The following is a 23,415-nucleotide window of genomic DNA, read 5'->3' as shown; positions in this document are numbered from 1 at the left end:
ACGTGTCCATCACTGCGCACTGGGTTAATGTGGTGGATGCAGGGTCCACAGGGGACAGCGGTGGTGGGACAGTGCTGCCTAGCCCACGGTATAGGAAACAGTTGGCTGTAGGCGTTCGACCCTCCTCCTCATCCTCCTCCAGAAGCGAAAGCTCGTCCACAGAGCGCAGTCGTACGAGCACTCCATCTGCAGCTGCCACTGTTGCACACGATGTGTTCCCCTATCGAGCAGCTAGTGGAAAGCGTCAGTAGGCTGTGTTGCAGATGATGTGTTTGGGCAACAGACACACCGCCGAGGTGCTTGCCGAGTACTTGAAGCGACAAACTGAGTCATGGCTGGGCAGTGTACATCTTGAGGCAGGCAAGGTAGTTAGTGATAACGGCCGTAATTTTGTGGCAGCCATAGCCCTTTCAAAACTCAGCCATATACCTTGCTTGGCTCACACCTTGAACCTGGTGGTGCAGTGCTTCCTCAAAAATTATCCGGAGTTAACAGCCCTGCTCCAGAAGGTGCGAAGACTGTGCACGCACATCCGCCGGTCGCCTGTACACTCCGTTCGTATGCAGAAGCTGCAGCGATTGCTCCACCTTCCCTACCACCGCCTCATTATCGACATTGCAACAAGGTGGAACTCCACCCTGCACATGGTGGAGCGGCTGTGCGAGCAGAGGCAGGCCATAATGCATTTGTGGGAGGATACACGGCCAGGCACTTTGAGAGCAGACATGGAGTTGACAGGTGTGCAGTGGTCGAAGCTGAAAGACCTCTGTAAAGTCCTTCAGTGTTTTGAGGAATGCACATGGCTGGTAAGCGCAGACGACGCCATCCTAAGCATGAGCATCCCACTTATGCGTCTGCTCATGCAAACTTTGACGCACCTTAAGGAGCAGGCGTCTGAAGCCAATGTTGATGAGGAGGAAGAGGAGGAGGGAATCCTTGATGACATTCAGCCATTGTCTGCTCAGGGACCTCTCCTGGACGAGGTGGAGGAAGAAGAGGAGGAGGAGGAGGATGATGGGGATGATTACTTAGGGGAGGAGGATGCATCTCATGGGGCAAGTGAAAATGTTGGCGTGGCAAGGTCTGGTACAGGGTTTGTGCGTGACTGGAGGGATGTGGATTTGCCAGAAAGTGCTCCTCCAACCAGCACTCGCAGTGCATCATTGACACCGGGAACATTGGCCCACATGTCAGATTATGCCTTGCAGATCCTAAAAAGGGACCCACGCATTGCCAAAATGATGAACGATGACGACTACTGGTTGGCCAGCATCCTGGATCCACGCTATAAAGGCAAATTACAAAACATCATGCCACAGGAGAACCTTGACCTAATATTGGCTAATAAACAAGCAACTCTGGTAAATCGGTTGCTTGAGGCATTCCCAGCACACAGCAGCGGTGATGGTTCTCACACGAGCCGTACGGGCCGGGGCAGATTGGCAGAGGTGTTCGTGGTTTACACAGCAGAAGTGGCGTTGGAGACAGGGGTTTCATGACAATGTTGTGGACTGATTTTTCAAGTACCGCTCACACAACTGGTAATACTGCATCGATGGAAAGTGACAGGAGACAGCAGTTGTCAACTATGGTTACAAACTACTTTTCCTCCCATATCGATGTTCTCCCACACAGGTTATTCCCCTTTGACTATTGGGCCGCTAAACTGGACACCTGGCCTGAATTGGCACAATATGCCTTACAGGAGCTCGCTTGCCCAGCTGCAAGTGTGCTATCGGAAAGAGTCTTCAGTACAGCTGGATCAATCCTGACAGAAAAAAGGACCCGTCTGTCAACCCAAAATGTGGATGATCTAACCTTCATTAAAATGAACCACGCATGGGTTTCCAAGGATTTTGTCCCACCTTCCACCTCTTCCTGGGACTTGACCTATTTCACCTTTTGCATCAGCTGAATGTCCAACATCAACATATGCCACTTTCTAAATCTCCCTAACTGTGCTGCCTCCCCCCCCCATGGCCGGGGTCACCACCTAGCGCACGACACCGTGCGAGTGCCGTTGCCCTGGACAGGTGGGTAGGCTGACTCTTGGGAGCGGGCACTGGTACAGGGTCCTTCATAGTGCAATCAAGTGTCTCTGACGGTGGTGGTGCACACCCGCCGTCAGACACACTGCCGTACTATGAGGGGCCCAGTGCCAGTACCGACGCCCACGAGTGGGACCCCTTGCTTGGGCAGGGCCCCAGCATTTGCAATCTTTACCTCTCCCTGCTCCTCCGCTGTGTAGTCTGGGCCGTCAAATCCATACTGTGCATGACACCGTCTGAGCCTGCCTCCTGATGTATAGACATATATTTTGAATGTGTATGCTATCCATACATGTTATCTGGGGATACGGTACCCTTTCTAACCTTTGTGCAATCACGTGCAATCCATACTGGGCCTAACACCGTCTGAGCCTGCCTCCTGATGTATAGACATATATTTTGAATGTGTACGCTATCCATACATGTTATCCGGGGAAACGGTACCCTTTCTAACCTTTGTGCAATCACGTGCAATCCATACTGGGCCTAACACCGTCTGAGCCTGCCTCCTGATGTATAGACATATATTTTGAATGTGTACGCTATCCATACATGTTATCTGGGGATACGGTACCCTTTCTAACCTTTGTGCAATCACGTGCAATCCATACTGGGCCTAACACCGTCTGAGCCTGCCTCCTGATGTATAGACATATATTTTGAATGTGTACGCTATCCATACATGTTATCCGGGGATACGGTACCCTTTCTAACCTTTGTGCAATCACGTGCAATCCATACTGGGCCTAACACCGTCTGAGCCTGCCTCCTGATGTATAGACATATATTTTGAATGTGTACGCTATCCATACATGTTATCTGGGGATACGGTACCCTTTCTAACCTTTGTGCAATCACGTGCAATCCATACTGGGCCTAACACCGTCTGAGCCTGCCTCCTGATGTATAGACATATATTTTGAATGTGTACGCTATCCATACATGTTATCCGGGGATACGGTACCCTTTCTAACCTTTGTGCAATCACGTGCAATCCATACTGGGCCTAACACCGTCTGAGCCTGCCTCCTGATGTATAGACATATATTTTGAATGTGTACGCTATCCATACATGTTATCTGGGGATACGGTACCCTTTCTAACCTTTGTGCAATCACGTGCAATCCATACTGGGCCTAACACCGTCTGAGCCTGCCTCCTGATGTATAGACATATATTTTGAATGTGTACGCTATCCATACATGTTATCTGGGGATACGGTACCCTTTCTAACCTTTGTGCAATCACGTGCAATCTATACTGGGCCTAACACCGTCTGAGCCTGCCTCCTGATGTATAGACATATATTTTGAATGTGTACGCTATCCATACATGTTATCTGGGGATACGGTACCCTTTCTCACCTTTGTGCAATCACGTGTAATCCATACTGGGCGTGAGAATGGCTGGCGAGCTGTTAAGCAAGCTACAGCACCTGTGGTTTGCACACGTAAGTTTTTCATTTTTTCAGGAATGACGGTTAGGCCTAATTCTGGAACTGCGGTTGACCTGCACTTACTGGGAAATCATTGTTCGCGGGTAATAATTGTAATCAGTGATCCCCACCACTAACGTTGTTCAGCGGGTTATCTGCACCTGTAAGCGACAAACGCTGGCCTTTTCAGTGTAGCGCACATGCAGCCACGGACATGTAAGGGCATGACACACCAGTTATTGGCCAATCTCATGTGCCAGAGCCTCACGTGTCCCTCTAGTAAGCCGGACTCGGACCGCGGGGCATGGCGGAGTCTCGTTCGTTAACGGAATTAAGCTTGCAATGTGTGCATCTGTTCTGTAGCTGGCATGGTTGAGGTTTCCCAGGTGGAGTCGAATTTAACCGTAGGCTCCACTCCTGGTGGTGCCCTTCTGGACATTCCTTTAAGGTTCAGCTTTGCAACCATACTGCCCACGTAAAACAAACACTTTGCCTTCATGAACGCTGTTTGGAGGGTCATGACTCGTGGGAATAACGCCGCCCAATCAGTTAACCTCCTAGAGAGATCGTTCGTTGCTCCCAAGCATGACATCACACTCCCTAGGAAGAAGGTAATGCCACTGTGGTGACCGTACTCCTGGGGGCGACACAAGTGCACTGATGCCCAGCCACTGCTCGATGAATCTGCTGGTACATTGACCCAGACCACTACATTCCCCTCGCACGCTACACGACCTGAATCTGACCTTGATGAAACTCAGGTTACCCTTCCCATATACAGTTCCATCTTACACGGTGACAAAGAGGAAGCTGCAGATGAAAGTGCAGGTTCGGCCCACCCGCCATCAGACACACCACCGTACTATCAGGGGCCCTGTGCCAGTGCCGTCGCCAACGAGTGTGCCCCCCATGCTTGCTCAGAATCACAGCACTTGCAAAGTTGAAATACTGTGCAGTGAGATGGAAGATGGGGACGACGAGGAATCCAGACAAGTACAGGGATTCCCTAGCGAGGAGACTTATTTGATTGTTTTCAATGTTGGGACAGCAATTTTTGGGGAGCACTATACTCTGGAGAATGATAGATGGGGCCCACCATACACTGGAACATTCCAAAGGTGGACATCAGACACTGGAGCAGCATTTACAGGGCCCATTATACACTAGAGCATTAGAAATGGGGCCCATTATGTTTGGAGTATTATTTGGGCCCATAAGACAGTGGAGCTTCATCCATGGGGACCTACATATACTGTAGCATTATGTGGAGCTCATCATATACTGTTTCAAACATTATATGGGACCAATGATTCTGTATGGAGAAATAGATGGGCCTCGTCATGAGATGTAAAAAGTGAGGTATTTTTCATTGTACTATACCGCTATTTCTCTGCCGTATCGGAGCATGATGAGTTGTGGTATATGTTAAAGGGGCGCTCTTTCACCCAGGGCACATGAAAACCTGCAGCCAGCCCTCCCCCCCACAACTTTAGCCAAATAACCCCCATTTTTCAGTGCGTAACTTGTATTATGAAATTAATTAAGGTTGACAAGCTTAAGTAAGAAGAATTGATGCTTTTGGCATTCAAATGCGCACTGTAGGTGTGTTTCCTGTCCTCCTCTCACTGCCGACTTTTATTCCCCATTGATTTACATTGGGTTTCTTGTTTCGGGACGACCCCGACTTTTCCCTATAATCGGACGATCTTGCTCGACCCGACTTTTGGAAAAGTCGGGTTTCACGAAACGAAACGCGACCCTAAAAAACCAAAAGTCGCTCAACTCTACTTATCACTAATCCATCACGTTAATTTCAAGGATCCTTTTAAGGAATGCGGTCATTTATGTATCACAGATGCTGAATACATGGCAAATTGTCCAAATTGCAGCAATTATTGTAGCTTTTGTGACCAAATAATACAGTGCTAGCCCACTAGCCCCATAAGTGTAAATACTGTTATAGTCTCTAAAATTCTCCACTACTCCTGGATAAATGGAGAATTAAAGTACTTTTCCTTATAAGGAACAAGTAGAAGCTAATATATTTTTAAGTCTACACTAGAGAATTTTGTCCTCTCTACTTCTGAATTCTGTGAACTTATTGGAACAGAACGTGAGGAATTTAACACAACACAAAACAATACAAGTAATCAGCAGCCGCTTCTCACAATGAACAGAAGATTTTAATTAGATTTTCCTTTTAAAACTGTCCCCGTTTACAATCTCTATTTCTTTTAAAAGCTGGTAATCATTTCCAATTTGCCACAAAAAAGGATTTCTTTCCTTATTCTAAAAAAAAGAATAAATGAAGAGGAAAAAAAATTCTCAATAAAAAATGGAAAATTAATGACATTTCTAAGACTAATTCATTAAAGCACAGCCCCATCATTGTTTGAAATCTTTCTTTCAGCCTTTTCAGTTAATTAAAATATGTAAAGTAGCTCTTTAACAATACTTGTTGTAGAATGCTCCATTATAGGGAAATGGAGGTGGGGAGCTCGTATTTAACACAGATACTGTAAATTGTCTAAATACTTGAAATATAAAATGATAAGAACATTGATGCCATAGTGGTTCTTCTAGTTATCAGCTTGCAGTGAAAAAAGAAGGTTAATGGATAGAACCATGTCCAACCAACATTCCTTGGCATGTCTTATTTCAAATGCACTATGTATCATATTATTGTCTAGACATCTGATCCAATACTCCTTCCTTAGTAATTATTGGTCAGTGATTGATGGTTGACCTTCAAAGAGGTTGTCCAGGCTTGAGGTCCAAGTCTGCAGTCATTCTATGTGACTTCAGACTTGTGAATCCTCACAGTGTGCACTGTCAAGATTTTCTGGTGCTAGCGTTGGGAGCGGGCAGGCGCATGACTGCATTTCTGCAATTTGCATACAGGCGGTCACTTGTCGACTAGACATATGCAGCATCACTTAATTCAAGTGGATTGAGCGAAGCAAGACATATTTAGTCAGAACGTGGTCAGAAGTGTGCACAGGCATCGAAAATATCCTGACAGCACATATTGTTCCCGCTATGAGGACTCACAAGTCTGCAGTCACTGAAGACTTGAGCCTCAAGCCTGGGCAATTTCTTTAACATAGACTTATCTCTTATTATAGGTGAGCAAAGAGAATTACAGGACCCTGGTCTAGAGGCCACATCAGAAGTTTGTGACTGCTAGATTAGAACCCTACTATCTACCAGCAGCTCCAGAGACTCTTCAGATTAAGATACAGTTGGTACGGACCCCTTTAAATTTTTCACTCTTTGCTTCATTGCAGCCATGTGGAAATTCAAAAAAGTTCATTTTTTTCCTCATTAATGTGCACTCTGCACTTCATCTTGACTGAAAAAAAACAGAAATGTAGAAATTTTTGCAAATTTATTAAAAAAGAAAAACTGAAATATCACATGGTCATAAGTATTCAGACCCTTTGCTCAGACACTCATATTTAAGTCACATGTTGTCCATTTCCTTGTAATCCTCCTTGAGATGGTTCTACTCCTTCATTGCAGTCCAGCTGTGGTTAATTAAACTGATAGGACTTGATTTGTAAAGTCACACACTTGTCTATATAAGACGTCACAGATCACAGTGCATGTCAGACCGAATGAGAATCATGAGGTCAAAGGAACTGGCCAACGAGCTCAGAGACAGAATTCTGGCAAGGCACTGATCTGGCCAAGGTTACAAAAGAATTTCTGCAGTGCTAAAGGTTCATAAGAGCACAGTGGCCTCCATAAGCCTTAAAGAGAAGTTTGGGACCACCAAAAGTCTTCCTAGACCTGGCTGTCCAGCCAAACTGAGCAATTGTGGGAGAAGAGCCTTGGTGAGAGAGGTAAAGAAGAACCCCAAGATCACTGTGGCTGAGCTCCACAGATGCAGTAGAGAGATGGAAGAAAGTTCCATAAAGTCTACTATCACGGCAGCCTTTCAGCAGTCGGGCCTTTATGGCAGAGTGACCCAACGAAAACCTCTCCTCTGTGCAAGGCATATGAAAGCTCACATAGAGCTTGCTAAAAAACACATGAAGGACTCCTAGAATATGAGAAATAGGATTCTCTGGTCTGATGAGATGAAGATAGAACTTTTTGGTGCTAATTCTATGCGGTATGTGTAGCGAAACCCAGGCACTGCTCATCACCTGCCCAATACAATCCCAACAGTGAAACATGGTGGTGGCATGGTGCTATGGGCGTGTTTTTCAGCTGCAGGGACAGGACGACTGGTTGTAATTGGAGGAAACATTAATGTGGCCATGTTCAGAGATATCCTGGATGAAAACCTCTTCCAGAGTGCTCTGGACCTCAGACTTGGCCGAAGGTTAACCTTCCAACAAGACAATGACCCTAAGCACACAGCTAAAATAACAGAACTTGACTTCAGAACAACTCTGTGACCATTCTTGACTGGCCAGCCAGAGCCCTGACTTAAACCCAATTGAGCATCTCTAGAATGACCTGAAAATGGCTGTCCACCAATGTTCATCATCCAACCTGACGGAACTGGAGAGGATCTGCAAGGAAGAATGGCAGAGGAGCCCCAAATCCAGATGTGAAAAACTTGTTGCATCATTCCCATGAAGACTCTAGGCTTTACTAGCTCAAAAGGGTGCTTCTACTCAATACTGTGCAAAGGGTCTGAATACTTATGACCATGTGATATTTCACTTTTTCTTTTTTAATAAATTTGCAAAAATTTCGACATTTCTGTATTTTTATAGTCAAGATGGGGTGCAGCGCGTACAATTAATGAAACAAAGAGTGACCAGTAGAAGCGAGTAATTGCGAAACGGCCGTTGTCCAGCACCTCCCACCCTAGCATTCCTCTAACGTCCTGCATCTCCACATACTGTATCTATTGATGGAATTCATGTGAAATAAAGACACACAGTTTTTCAGCTATATTGGTGAGTGCTGCATATTTCTTCTTTTTTCATTTCACATTGAAATATTCATGATTTTTCATGCAAGCACCTTTGTTTTTTGACTGAAATATATACCGCAATACTTCAGATAAATAGCTCCGTCTGTTAATGTGGTGATTTTTGTGCCCTAGTCTGCCGTTCATCTGTTTGCTCTTTGCTGGGAATATATGGAGAACCTCACTGGAGAAACAAACCCCTTTCCCAGCTAGCTAAATACAGAGTTCGTGTCTCAGGGCTTCCCCCTTCACGGAGTTGGCAGGATCTGAAAGATCATATGAGACAAGCTGGGGATGTCTACTACTCTGACGTACACCTGGGTGCAATGGAGACTGTGGAGTTTATTCACAAGGACGACATGGAATATGCCTTGAGGAGACTGGATGATACAAAATTTCGGTCTCATGAAGGTGAAATCACTTACATTCGTGTCCGTACTGAAAAAAGTGGGGAAGGAGTGTGAGGATATGGCCACTTACTAAAGACTATAGGATAAATGGACATAGAGCGAAGTCCACAGCTCTAAGAGATGGAGACTTTTTCCAGCACGGAGCACCAGTTGTGTCGATTTTGTTGTGTTTTATTAGATATTTTCTTGCTGAGTTTTATTAGTGATTTGCTTGCTCATCAGTTCATCCTCAGGAATCAATGTTTTCATTCAGTGACAGTAAGCAGAGGAAGATGAGCAAGCTGGATCTTTTGTAAACCTAAAGCCCCCGTCACACACAGCGATCTCGCTAGCGAGATCGCTGCTAAGTCACAAGTTTTCTGATGCAACAGCGATCTCACCAGTGAGATCGCTGTGTGTGACACCTATCAGCGACCGGCCCCCCTGCCGGTATCGCTGATCGTTGTGGAAAGCCCTGGACATTTTTTTGATCGTTGGTCTCCCGCTGGCCAGCATGCATTGCTGCATGTGGCAGGCGGGAGAGCAGCGATCAGTGAGCTGGAGCTTGTAAACCAAGGTAAACAGCGGGTTTCTAAATGCCGCGCGGCGCTTAGAAACCCTCTGTGTACCTTAGTTACCAGGAAATCGGTAGAGAAAGCTACTGACTAAGAAAAAGCAGGGATTACCACACCAATAGCAAATTTTATTAGTTACAGAAAGACAACACCAAATAAAAACATTTAAAAGGTCATAAATGACACATACAAAGCACAAAAAGGCCCATAATAGAGCCAACAATATTCACCCCATATCGTGAGAGCAGATGAATTGGCTCAAAAAATAATACACAGTGACCGAGCAATAATACCAATAAACATGTGATATCAAATAAATCCCCCAATTGTTCCTGACAATATGTTATCAAAAGGCCCATGGTAATGGACGGACCACAAAATTCAATATGTCTTAATAGAAACCAGTATTTGCACAGTATATAACCAATACGACACAAAATGTAAGAAAACATTTGGATACCCACAGGAAATACCAAGGGGAGATTAAACAAATTTACAAAAGCATGATTGACAGGATGTACCCCTACACTGTGAGAGAGCAAAAAACATGATCAGAGATGCAGCGCAAAAGATAATGCAGGGAGATTCAACAACCTGTGAAATGAATAACAGCCATAATGAAGCCAATAGGGCTGAAAATATATGAAAGGCACAAAGGTTGGATCCTGCCCGTGCTGTCCCAGAGTAGTAACGCTCACATGGGGGGAGCTTGTGGAGTGCCCGACGCGTGTCGCCACCACAAGAACAGGAACAATTGGGGGATTTATTTGATATCACATATTTATTGGTATGATTGCTCGGTCACTGTGTATTATCTTTTGAGCCAATTCATCTGCGGGGTGAGTCTTGTTGGCTCTATTATGGGCCTTTTTGTGTTTTGTATGTATCATTCATGACCTTTTAAATGTTTTTATATGGTGTTGTCTTTCTGTAACTAATAAAATTTGCTATTGGTGTGGTGATCCCTGCTTTTACTTAGTCAGTATCTTTCTCTACCAATTTCTTAGTTTATATTTATACTGACTGCAGGTGTATCCCCAATTTCTATTCAGTAGTGCCCTCCTGGTTTCCATTTCTCATACCTTAAGGTACTGTCACATTTAGCGATGCACCAGCGATCCTGACCAGCGATATGATGCGGTCAGGATCGCTGGTGCATCTCTAAGTGGTCGCTAGTGAGCTGCCACACAAGCAGATCTCACCAGCGACATCGCAGGGGTTGGGGGTCGTTACTTACCTGTCAGATGAGGCGATCCTGATGTCCTCCCGCACGTGTCCACGCGTCGCTCGTCTCCACAGTAGGAAGCCCAGCAGGAAGCTGACGACGAGAAACGGTCCTGGACGTTCTCGCGTGATTAGCGATAACCAGCTGGGGAGCGGTCGGAGGTAAGTATCAGACATAGCGATATCGCTAGCAATATTGCTATAACATCACAAAAACCAGTGACGTTATAGCGATATTGCTAGCAATATCGCTTAGTGTGACAGGCCCTTTAGTTACCAGTGTGCTGATGCAGGGAGCTGGTAACCATGGTAAACAGCGGGTTTCTAAGTGCCGAGCGGCGCTTAGAAACCCGCTGTTTACCTTGGTTACCAGCTCCCTGCACCAGCGCAATGGTATCTAAGGTACACAGCGACGCGTGCGCTCGTCGTCGCTGGTGCTGATCGCTGGTGAAGCTGCCTGTTTGGCAGCTCACCAGCGATCATGTAGTGACATATCAGGGATCCTGACAAGTTCATATAGACAGGTAGACTGCTAAAGGTAAATGTAAAGCAATCATCCTATCAATCCTTTGTTCTACCAGCCTAGGCCCATTGTGTGGATGGGGATTGCAGACCCAGGGGAGCCGTCACCACAGGGGGTCTCACATACAGTCCCAGTTGATGGAATATGCTTTGCTCTGTAAGCTAAAGAAAATTGTTTAAGAGGGAGAAAAATGCACAGGGGTTGAATCTGGCAGTTGATGGGGGGACTTCAAAGAGAGAGGTTCCATCTGGGATGGTTGGATGATCTATTGAGTTTTGGAGGTTGATTATTGTCTGGAGGGGTATCCATCAGCTACAGTCATTATATCAATCATCTGGAGGAACATAGGCTGTGACGGCACTCTATACCGGCTGGAGATACCAAAAGCTGTGGGCCAAACAAAAGTTGGGAGACGGTGGGTACTGGTACGGGGCCAATGGAACTATCAATCTCAGATTGGGAACTTGAGGACTGATGACATTATATGTTGACCCTCCAAATGGATTTGACAGGCACAATTACCAGGAATCTTGAGTAGTGGTCAACGATGGTAAGAGCATAAATGTAGCCTGAACAGCTTGAGACCAGCTTCACATGGTCAAGGGCGACCAACTCAAGTGGTTGTTTGGTTATTATTGGCTGCAAAGGAGCACGCTGGCTGCTACGGTCCTTTCTGAGGAGGTTACATTGTCCACACTCCCGGCACCAATTTTCAATGGCTTTCCTCATACCAGCCCAGTAGAATCTCTCTCGGAGCAAGGCCTCCAGCTTCTTTCATCCGAAGTGTCCAGCTCCATTGTGGTATGCTTCCAAGACCATTGATGCTTCCCTCTTTGGGACTACCACTTGCCAAACCAACTCATGAGTGCGGGCATTGATACTCCTCCGACACAGCTTTCCTTCATAGATGAACAGCCTGCCTCTTTCCTTCCACAACTGCTGGGTTTCTTCAGAAGCATCCGACTCTGGGCGTGAGTCAGCTTGTGACAGTAGCTCCTTCACCAGGCAGACTGGAGGGTCGCTATCCTGCGTTTCTGCCCAGTCATGATGAGGCAATGGATTTAGGGTGGCCTCTTTCATGACAGACCATCTGTTTCTCACTCATTGAGCATGTTGGGCCGCAATTGGCCGATGGAAGGCAGGTAACTCTATTTCTTCAAGTGTCTCAGAGTCTTCTCCTGCATCTGGCAGATTGAGCATTCTGGACAGCGCTTCAGCATTGGCATTCTTGCGCCCTGCTGGTTACTTGATGGTGAATTCATAGTTAGACAGCTGGGCCATCCATCGCTGCTCCAGTGCTCCTAGTTTTGCAGTTTCCAAGTGAGTCAACGGGTTGTTGTCCGTGAAGATGGTAAACTTGGCTGCAGCTAGGTAATGCTTGAATCGTTCAGTCACAGCCCAGACTATGGCGAGGAATTCCAGCTTGAAGGAACTGTAGTTGTCAGGGTTCCTTTCAGTGGGACGAAGCTTCCTGCTGGCGTAGGAGATCACTCTTTCTTTGCCATTCTGTACCTGTGACAGTACTGCTCCAAGTCCCACGTTGCTGGCATCAGTATACAATACAAAGGGTTGGTGATAATTTGGGTAGGCCAGAACTTCATCTCCTGTGAGAGTCATCGTCAGTCGAGTGAAGGACCTCTCCAGCTCCTCATTCCATTCGAATGTAGGACTCTGCTTTCAGGCCTTCTTGGGCTGACCCACCAGAAGATTTTGCATAGGAGTGGCTATCTCAGTGAAGCCTTTGATGAACCTTCGGTAGTAGCCTACCAGCCTGAGGAATTGAGGTACTTCATGGAGGTTGCTGGGCTTCTGCCAGTCTCGGATGACTGTGACTTTGTCAGGATCCGGTGCTACACCTTCTGCACTCACTACATGACCAAGGTACTGAACCTTGGGCTTCAGGAGGTGGCATTTGGAAGGCTTCACCTTCAGGCCAAAGTTGGACAAGGATTCAAACACCTCAGCAAGGTGCTTCAGATGGTCTTCATAAGTCTTGGAGAAAACAATGACATCATCAAGGTACAACAGGACTGTCTCGAAGTTCTTGTGCCCAAGACAGCATTCCATTAGTCGTTGGAATGTCCGTGGAGTGGTGCAGAGCCCGAATGGCATGTAGTTGAACTCACAGAGACCCATTGGGGTGGTAAACGCTGTTTTCTCCTTGTCTGCCTCTGCCACAGGAACCTGCCAATACCCACTGCTGAGATCTAAGGTGGAAAAATAGTTAGCAGTTTTATGTGCAGCTAATGACTCCTCATTTCTGGGTAATGGGTAGGCATCTTTATGTGTAATGCTGTTATTTTTTTCTGTAATCAACACACAAACTCATTGTACCATCCTTCTTTTTCACAAAGACTATTGGGGCTGCCCAGGGGCTACAACTGTCTCTGATCACCCCAGCCTCCTTCATTTCCCGCAGCATACCTTTGGCACACTGGTATTGTGTTGGGGGTATAGGCCGTTACCTTTCTTTTATGGGTGGATGTTCTCCAGTGGGGATATGGTGTTGAACCCCTTTTGCCTTCCCAAAATCTAGAGGGTGTTTACTGAATACCTGCTCATACTCCTGAGTAACGCGGTAAACCCCATTCTTTTGGTATGAAGGGGTGGAGTCAGTTCCCACCTACAGTTGCTGGCACCATTCCTCCAGCTGCTTTACAGAGCCATTGTCCTCCACCTGGTCGGATGAGACCAAGGGCTCTGCTGCCTGCATTGCATTGCTACTGACAGTAAGCAGCTTAGCAACTGTGGCAAACCGAGGTATTGTGGCCTCCTCCCCACAATTCAAGAGGCGTACAGGTACCCTCCCTTTATGGACATCAACTACCCCTCTGGCTGTCAGGACAGTGGGCCTGCTATCACAGTACACTGGTTCTACCATTGCCTGGTAATTTTTTCCTCTGAGGCCTATGGCTGCCCGACACCAAATCAACATTTCACATCTGGGGGGTATTGCAATTGGGAAAGAATCACTCACTCTGACGCTGCCAGTTTCTCCGCCAGAGAGTTCTACCTGCTGTCTTTGCATCAGGGCTCTGATCTCCTTCTGCAGGACTCGTTGTTCACTGGAACCAGCAGTCTCAGCCACCTGTTGCAACAAGACAATAACCTCGGAAAGACAATTTTCAATCACATTGGTACCAAGAGTCATCATTGCGTAACATTCTCGTCGATCAATATCCACAACTATCAGACCTTGAGATTTTAACTCTACTCGACCCACTTTAACAGTAATTTCTTTACGTCCCACTTGTGGTAAAGATTGACCATTACTGGCAACTACTGTGAGTTCATCACTTGGGCCGCGAGTAAGTTCAGAATCAGCCCAATATCGCTTGTAAAGGATATAGGGCATAGTTGTCACCTCGGAGCCAGTGTCCAGCAAAGCGTTCATGGGGATACCGTCAATCACCACTAGGAGGACCGGTCGCCCTCCAACATACTTGGCTCGCCAATTCTTTGGGCCTTCTGGTCCTACTCCTGGCGGTTGGCCCTCTGCCCCAGGGGTTGCTCGTTTAAATGACAGAATCTTGTGATGTGGCCTGCCTTGTGGGAGTGACGACAGATGGGACGTCCGTCCTGGTCATAGCGATCGTTGTTCCTTCCTCGGAGTGGCGGAATCCTCTTCTTCTTTAGCCACGGGACATCCTCTGGACTGGAGGCGAGCTGGATCTTCTCCTTGGAGGATACCTGCAGGGACTGCATGGTTTTAGCAAGTGCAGCCATACCCTTGGTCAACTCCTGGACCTGAAGACGCAGTTCTGCAGATGGATCTTTGTCCAGAGTCTGTGCATCAGCCTCCACAGGGATGGAAGGGAAAGATGTTGCTTCCTGGTGGTATGTAATTGCTGGGCACCTAGGGGGCGCTGGACGGCTGATATTTGGTTCATTCAGCACCCGGATAGCCCTGTCTTTGAAATCAGCAAAGTCTAGGTCAGGGTTTTGTAGGGCTATGATGCGAAGCTGTCCTCTGTGGCTAAAGGATAGGAGTCCCTCAGTGAATTGCTCCTTTAACAGTCGTCTCCATCTTTCACACTGTCTGGATCAATCTGCTTAATGGCTCGCAGCGCCTCTTGCAGGTTAAGAGCATAGTCCCGTATACTGTCCTGTGCTCTCTGCTTACATCCAAAGAATCTCATCTTGATCTCAGCTGCAGGGCGAGTGACAAAGGTGCTTCTTAGCTTGGCCAGAATCCTTGTAACAATCTCTTTATCAGAGTCCTGCCAGGCTTTTACTTCTCTCTGTGCTGGACCTGTTAGCTGCCCAATAAGGATGTTCACCTTCTGGCTTTCAGACAGAGGATACACTTCAAACAAACTGCACAGTCTCTCTTTGAAGTCACTCAGGGTATGTGACTCCCCTGAATACTGCTGTAGCCATGCTGCTCCAGGTATGTAAGGCATAGACAGCGGCATTATGGGGACCGCTGCGGTGGGTGCTATTGGAGTCGCAGCCGCGTTGGGCCCTGCATCTTGCGGCGCTGAGGGGTTGGCGGGGGCGTCCGCCGCTGCATCGGCGCGTGCCTCCAACATTCTCTCCACCCCAGTTAACGTTAGCCAGGCCCTGGGGTTGAGCAGGCTTACTGGCTGCAGCTTTGCCGGCTGGATGATTGGGGCTCCAGGCCTCTGCTCCTCCCACCTCTCGCGCACTGTCCTCTTCCCGCGCGGCACTTCACTTCTTCGCGCTCTTCGGATGGCTCCGCCCACGATGGCCCTCCTCTTTGGGTTCCTGCGCGCGCCAAGCAGTGGGATAATGGCGGCAATGATACATACAGTCTAATGCACACAACACAGTCTCTGGCACACAGGACCCGTGGACTCCGGGCTCCATAAATCCTGTTTGTGACGCCAAAATGGGTCACCCTACCAGGGCTGTGGGGTACTCGGTACCAGGCCGGTCTCTCAGAGGGGAATGTCACAGCAGCAGTGAGCCGGTCCGTGGCCCTGGGCACCCATGTAAGAGGGTGAATGTTGAGCGATGGAATAAAGTTTATTAATGACTGTCTCGTGACGCCATCTGTGGTATTCGGCAATGAAGATGTTAAGCCGATGCTGCAAACAGATCCTCTGGGACAGATGGTGTTGTGCAGCAATGATGGTGTAGCCCTCCACAGGCAGGGCTGTAGTCCCAGGGCAGTGTAGATCGGTGTTGGGGAAGAGGGTGCAGTGTCTGGCACAGAGATGTAGCAGTGCTGGAGAAGTTGCAGAAAGAAGGCAAGGACACAGTGGAATGTAGTTTCTTTATCTTTACTTTGTAAGTGCAGTCCAGGGTCCAGATTACAGATGGTACAGGAGCTGCTAAGCCTGGAAGCAACTCAAGAATCTCTCTATCAGATGGGCTGTGTAGTCTCCTCTCTAGCGCTTACTTGAGGTACATCCAGTACTGTGTTACTGTTAGGAGTGGCAGAAGACACTAGATAAAAAATATAAATATAGTGCCTTCGCCACTCAAGGTCCACCATGCGGTGGATGGAAAAACCGCAGCTGGAAGATGCAAAGCACTATGGCGGTAATGTGCACAGGGTTGGATATCACCCAGGTGCAAATTAGCAGACTCTGTTATGGACACAGAGCTGCAATGGCAGACAATGGAACTGAGAACGCTGAGCCTGTTAACAGCACAGGTACTCAGCGGCACACATGCGGTAACCGTTCAGCGGAGTAGTTATAAAAATAACGTCACTACATCCGAAAGGACCTACCGTAACTAGACGTGTGCGTGGCGTCGCAACTGCGAACGCCGGGCAAGACTGCAAGCGCAGCGCGGCGTAAACTGTGCCGCAGAGCTGGCACCGCGATGCAGGACGCTGGCTGCTGAGGTAGATGGAGCATAGGCGCGCTGGCGCTAGCGCTGCTACTGGCTGAACCCAAACACTCACACAATCATATTATCAGAGGGAAGGGGTTTCTTAATAAGTCAGTCACCAGTCCAAGCATCCATCAGCAAACATACAGCAGGAAGTATGAAAATACTAGCGCATGGCGGAACAGCCATGCGCACTTTTTATAGTGAACGGGACCTTCCGTAAGTCCCCAGAGCCCTGGGCTGAACCAATGGAATCAGGAGCAGGACCTGAGCACCTGACTCCTGAACTCCAATGGGAGCTTATCCCATGAGCATGCTCAGAAGAAGGGACGAAGGACTTAGCCTCCGGAGAGAGTTGCTGTGAAGCAATCTCCTCTGCAATCTCCTTTGCATTAAACACAGAGCAGGAGACTGCAGCATGTGAGGGTCTAGATTCCTGCCTGGCAATGGCCGAAATCTGACTCCTAACAGTTACACTGAAGTTCCTCCTTCTTGTTTCCTCTCAGATCTACCTCGAATGGCAGACAGCTGTAGCCTTCTATCTCTTCTCTTGGCTCACCCGTTGCTGTTGTGCCTCCGAGTCTTAGGTGGGAATAGAACATTTACAGCTTCCTATTCCTCTGGTTTCTGTTGCAGGACCCTTAGTATCCATACAACCGTGGAGACCAGGCTCCAGATCATGCGCTCCAGCTTGGAACGAGCTCTCAGCTATCAGGATCCTGACAGCGCCGGCATACAGCCTCCGCTGAGCAGGGACTCACCCACACTGTAGGGACCCCTGGGGACAGGAACAGCCAGAGAGTACAGATGCACAGGACCTGAACGCTGAAGGTTAGCAAGCCGGCACAGGAAATATGGTCATGTGACTGCAAGGGGGCGGGGCTTAGCGTCCAGCTTTCAGAGACGATAGAAAACTCAGAGTCAGGCAAAACGGAGTTCATACACAGTACGGGCAAACGAGGTACAGGAGGGGTAAACAGACGGGAGGTCAGACAAAGCCAAAGGTCATACACAAGAGGGCGGTGCGGTACCAAAGGGACGAGCAGAGAGTAGTCGAGTCACAAGCAGAGAGTCATACACGAGAGAGCGGTGCGGTACAAGAGGGGCAAGCAGAACTTGTAACAGGGACAGAACCGGATCACAACCAAACAAGCAACAAGTTAACAGGCACAAGGCACACGTACACAAGAGGTCAACTAACTCAGCTGAGGGCAGGAGTATAACTGACACCGGACCTAGGTCCAGTGAGCATTAAATAGCCGCCCTCTGCCAGAGAGAGGCAGAACAATTAACCCCCAGTCTGACCAGGACGGGTCAAAGCGAAACCCCGTCCTGGATCATGACAGTACCCTCCTCTCAATGGGGGGCCACCGGACCCCCAGGTCTCTCAGGGTACTTGGCGTAAAAGGCCCGGACCAACCGATCCGCATGAACCAATCAAGCAGGAACCCACGAGCGTTCTTCCGGACCATAGCCTTTCCAATGTACCAGATATTGAAGGGCACGACGGACCAACCTGGAGTCCACAATTCGTTCCACCTCGTACTCCAACTGCCCATCTGCCAAAACCGGTGGTGGGGAAGCTGATGATCCCTCCCCACTGGACCTCACAGGTTTCAAAAGAGCCTTATGGAAAACATTTGGGATCTGCAGAGATGGCGGGAGGCGCAACCGAAAAGCCACCGGACTAACTGCTTCGATAATTTCATAGGGACCTATAAACTTGGGTCCACGCTTCACCGAGGGGACCTTGAGCCTTATATTCTTGGTGGACAACCATACCTTATCCCCAATCTGAAACACCTGTCCCACGGATCGTTTTTTGTCCGCAAAAAATTTTAATTTGTCCTGGGTCTTCGTAATGTTACTCTGGACCACCCGCCATACCTCCCCCAACCGCTGGATCGTCTCATCCGCCCCAGGACATCCAGAATTCAAATGGGAAAATTCTCCAAAATGAGGATGAAACCCATAATTGCAGAAAAAGGGAGATGTACCCGTAAACTGGTTAATGCGGTTGTTAAATGCAAACTCGGCCAACGGTAGCACAGAACACCAATCGTCCTGTCGGGCTGAGGTCAAGCAACGCAGAATTTGCTCCAGAGACTGATTGGTCCGCTCGGTCTGCCCATTAGTCTCTGTATGACAAGCGGATGAAAAGGACAGACCAATACTTAACCTCTTACAAAAAGCTCTCCAAAATCAGGAAACAAATTGCACTCCCCTATCAGACACCACATTCAGGGGTACCCCATGCAACCACGCCACATGCTCAACAAACAATCTGGACAATGTTTCCGCATTAGGTAGAGCTGCCAAAGGTACAAAATGTGCCTGCTTACTAAACCTGTCCACCGCAACTCAGACGACGGTATTACCCTTGGAGGGGGGAAGGTTGGTGATGAAATCCATGGACAGATGAGTCCATGGTCTCTCAGTAATTGGCAGTGGTACCAATTCCCCGGCCGGCCGGTTATGGGTTTTTTTTTTCCACGAGCACAAACATCACATGCAGACACATATTCCCCAACATCAGAGGCTAAAGAAGACCACCAGAATACTTTAGCAATGGCCTTCTGGGTGGTCGAGATCCCTGGATGTCCACCCAGAACTGAGTCATGGAACTCCCGGAGGACCTTGAGACGAAACTGAGCTGGCACAAAAAGTTTATCCACCGGCTTAGCCAGAGGTGCAAGAGACTGGGCTTCCCGAATCTCCCGTTCCAACATATTAGAAATACCTGCCACCACCACCACAGGCTGAAGGATGGAGGATGGAGGTTTCGGGGGGGGCACCGGATCTAGACTGCGTCACAAGGCATCCGCTCTGACATTTTTGGATGCTGGCCGAAAAGTGATCGAGAAGTTGAATCGGGGAAAAAAAAGTGACCATCTAGCCTGTCTGGGTGTCAACCTTTTAGCTGACTCAATGTAAGCTAGGTTTTTTTGGTCCGTAATTACGGTTATTGGATAGACAGCCCCCTCCAAAAAATGCCTCCATTCTTCAAAGGCCAACTTTACGGCCAGAAGTTCTCGATTCTCCACATCATAGTTTCTCTCTGCAGGGGAGAATTTATTTGAGCAAAAGGCGTAAGGTCTCAAATTGGTCAAAGTGGAGGGTCCCTGGGACAATACCGCCCCCACCCCCACCTCTGAGGCGTCCACCTCAACAATAAATGGTTCAGACGGGTCCGGTTGAATCAGAACCGGGGCAGACATGAAACACTTTTTCAAAAACTGAAATTCCGCTATCGCTGCGGTTGACCAATTCTTGATATCGGCCCCCTTTTGAGTCATGTCTGTGGGGGGTTTAACCACCTGTGAGAACCCCCTTATAAATTTAAGATAATAATTGGCGAATCCTAAGAAACGCTGCAGAGCCTTCAAATCACAAGGTTGAACCCACTCGACAATGGCCTGCACCTTTTTAGAATCCATGCGATACCCTTCAGCAGACACGATGAACCCCAAAAAAGACTGTTCCTGGACAAAAAATAAACATTTTTCTAGTTTAGCAAAGAGACAATTCTCCTGGAGCCTTTGGAGAACTGCCCGAACATGACCAATGTGAGCCTGTTTATCAGGAGAGTAGATCAATATGTCATCCAAATATACCACCATAATACATCCAATAAAAAAAGAGAACACATGATTTATGAAATTTTGGAAGACCGCTGGAGCATTGGTCAGGCCGAAAGGCATGACCAGATTTTCAAACAACCCTTCAGAAGTGAGAAAAGTGGTTTTCCACTCATCCCCGTCCCGGACTCGGATAAGTTTATACGCTCCCTGTAGATCTAATTTCAAAAACCACTTAGCTCCGGCTAACTGGTTGAATAAATCAGGAATAAGTGGAAGGGGATACGTATTCCTCACAGTTATCTTATTTAACTCATGAAAATTCGAGGCAAGGGCGTAAACCACCGTCTTTTTTCTTTACAAAAAAGAACCCCGCCGCCACAGGAGAAACAGAAGGACGAATGTGTCCCTTTGGCCGGGATCACACACAGCGAGATACGGCCGAGTCTCGCAGGTTAAAACCAAGCTCTGGCGCCGGCACTCAGGAGCGGAGCGTGCGGCTGCATAGAAATAAATGGAGCCACACGCTCTGCTCCCGTGTGCTGACAGCAGTGTCGGGTATTACCATGCGAGACTCGGCCGTATTCCTCGCATGTGTGACCCTGGCCTTACGGAGACTCTCGGAAATATATTCCTTCATCGCAGCCCGTTCTGGACCCGAAAGGTTATAAAAGCGGGCTTTGGACAATTTAGCATCTGGAACTAGGTCAATGGCACAATCAAATGGGCGGTGTGGTGGTAAAACCTCAGCCTCTTTTTTGGAAAAAACGTTCGTGTAGTCTTTCAGGCACTCCGGAATACCTTCCAGACCCACGGACGACACAGACACAGTAACCAAACATTTTTCAGAACAATAGGGACCCCACTTAACAAAGTCCCAAGCTTCCCAATTAGTCACAGGATTATGCAATTGTAGCCAGGGGAAACCCAACACCAGTCCCACAGGCAGGTTGTCCATCACAAAACATGAAATATGTTCCTGGTGCAAGGAACTCACTTTAAGGAGAAACTCTTCAGTACGAAACATAACGTCGTTCTTAACCAGTGGTGTTTTGTCAACGGCAACAATGTGAATAGGAGTCTCCAACCTACCTGTCCCTAACTTACACCTGGACACCAAGTCAGAGTCAATAAAGTTCAATGACGATCCGCAATCCACGAAGGCAGAAGTGGATGTGGAGACACTCTCATAACAAAATTCCACTTCCAACAACATTTTAGAGAAGGCAGAAAAGGGTACCTGAGAGCCTGGGTGACCTCCACGACAATCACCAGGGCTCAGTCGCTTGTTGGTTAGTGGACGGGAGTGGCAATCCTTTTTCCAATGTCCAGAATCGCCACCGTGAGAACAGCCCCACGCGCCGTTGTCTCCTTTCATTCTCTTTGAGGTCGATGGTTCGCATCTCCGTGATTTCCAATGTAGGACTGGCTCCCCTTCCTTGGGAAAATAACAGTGTCTCAATTTGCATCACTCCCCTCGCACATAGCCTGCGATCCATTCGGACGGCCTGTGTCATAGCCTCCTCCAGGGAATCAGGCGGAGGGTGAAGAGCCAAGGCATCTTTCAGATGTTCAGACTGGCCTCTACGGAACAAACCCTGGAGGGCGGCATCATTCCAGCAGATCTCAGCAGCCCAGCGTCTGAACTCTGAGCAAAACCACTCGGCTGAGTGCTTCCCCTGACACATACTCATCACCATGTCCTCAGCAATACGAATCCGATCAGGCTCATCAAAAATATGCCCCAGGGCCTCAAAAAATGCATACACAGTCATACGCTCAGGGGCCATGGTCGGAAGGGAGAAAGCCCAGGCTTGGGGGGCTCCCCTTAACAGAGACATAATGACCCCCACTCTCTGAATTTCATCCCCAGAAGAGTGTGGTCTTAATGAAAAAAAAAGCTTACAGCCCTCCTTGAAAACTCTGAATTCTTTTTTATCTCCAGAAAAGGTATCCGGTAACTTAACCGGAGACTCAGGGGAAACTAATGTAACATTCCGAGCCCCTAATGAAAAAAACCCCTGCACAGTGTCTGTGATCAGCTGCTGAGACTGAGCCAGGACTCATTCTCCAAGAAGTTTCTGAGACATCCTAGTCAGGTGCTTTACCTGCTCAGAAAGAGCGTGCATAGGATCCATCACAACACACAGGAGAAGGGGAGCAGAGAAAAAAAATGGTATAGTTCAGTTAGGGGACAGGAACAGCCAGAAAGTACAGATGCACAGGACCTGAACGCTGAAGGTTAGCAAGCCGGCACAGGAAACACGGTCATGTGACTGCAAGGGGGCGGGGCTTAGCATCCAGCTTTCAGAGAAGATAGAAAACTCAGTCTCGGGCAAAAGGAGTTCATACACAGTACGGGCAAACGAGGTACAGGAGGGATAAACAGACGGGAGGTCAAACAAAGCCAATGGTCATACACAAGAGGGCGGTGCGGTACCAAAGGGACGAGTAGAGAGTAGTCGAGTCACAAGCAGAGAGTCATACACGATAGAGCAGTGCGGTACAAGAGGGGCAAGCAGAACTCGTAACAGGGACAGAACCGGATCTGTTGTGAGTTCATTTTCCCCTTCGTCACTGAGGTCTGGTGAACTCCCTATTCTGGTAAAGGAAGGTAATGAGCCTGATTATCAGGCACCTGAGCCTAATGATGATGTCTGGCTGAGTGGAGTCACGGACTGGATATAAGGCTGCCGATGCCCTTCTGCCCTGCGGGTGACTTCTCTGTGGACTTCTAGGAGACCAGTCTGATTCCTGCTCCTCTAAAGCTGTTTTCTGCTTTGCCTTTTAGCATTTGTGTTTTGTTTTTGTTTGCCTTGCTTTTCTGGATTCTGCCATCCCCTGCTGGGGTGAGCTGAATCTCCTTTTGCCGGTTGCTCTGTCTTCTGAATATTCCTGAGTACTGACA

The sequence above is a fragment of the Dendrobates tinctorius genome, unplaced genomic scaffold (genome assembly GCF_039654945.1).
Source record: "Dendrobates tinctorius isolate UK_male_01 unplaced genomic scaffold, ASM3965494v1 ptg000120l, whole genome shotgun sequence".
In the NCBI taxonomy this organism is placed as follows: domain Eukaryota; kingdom Metazoa; phylum Chordata; class Amphibia; order Anura; family Dendrobatidae; genus Dendrobates; species Dendrobates tinctorius.
Note: the sequence above shows the minus strand (reverse complement) of the source record.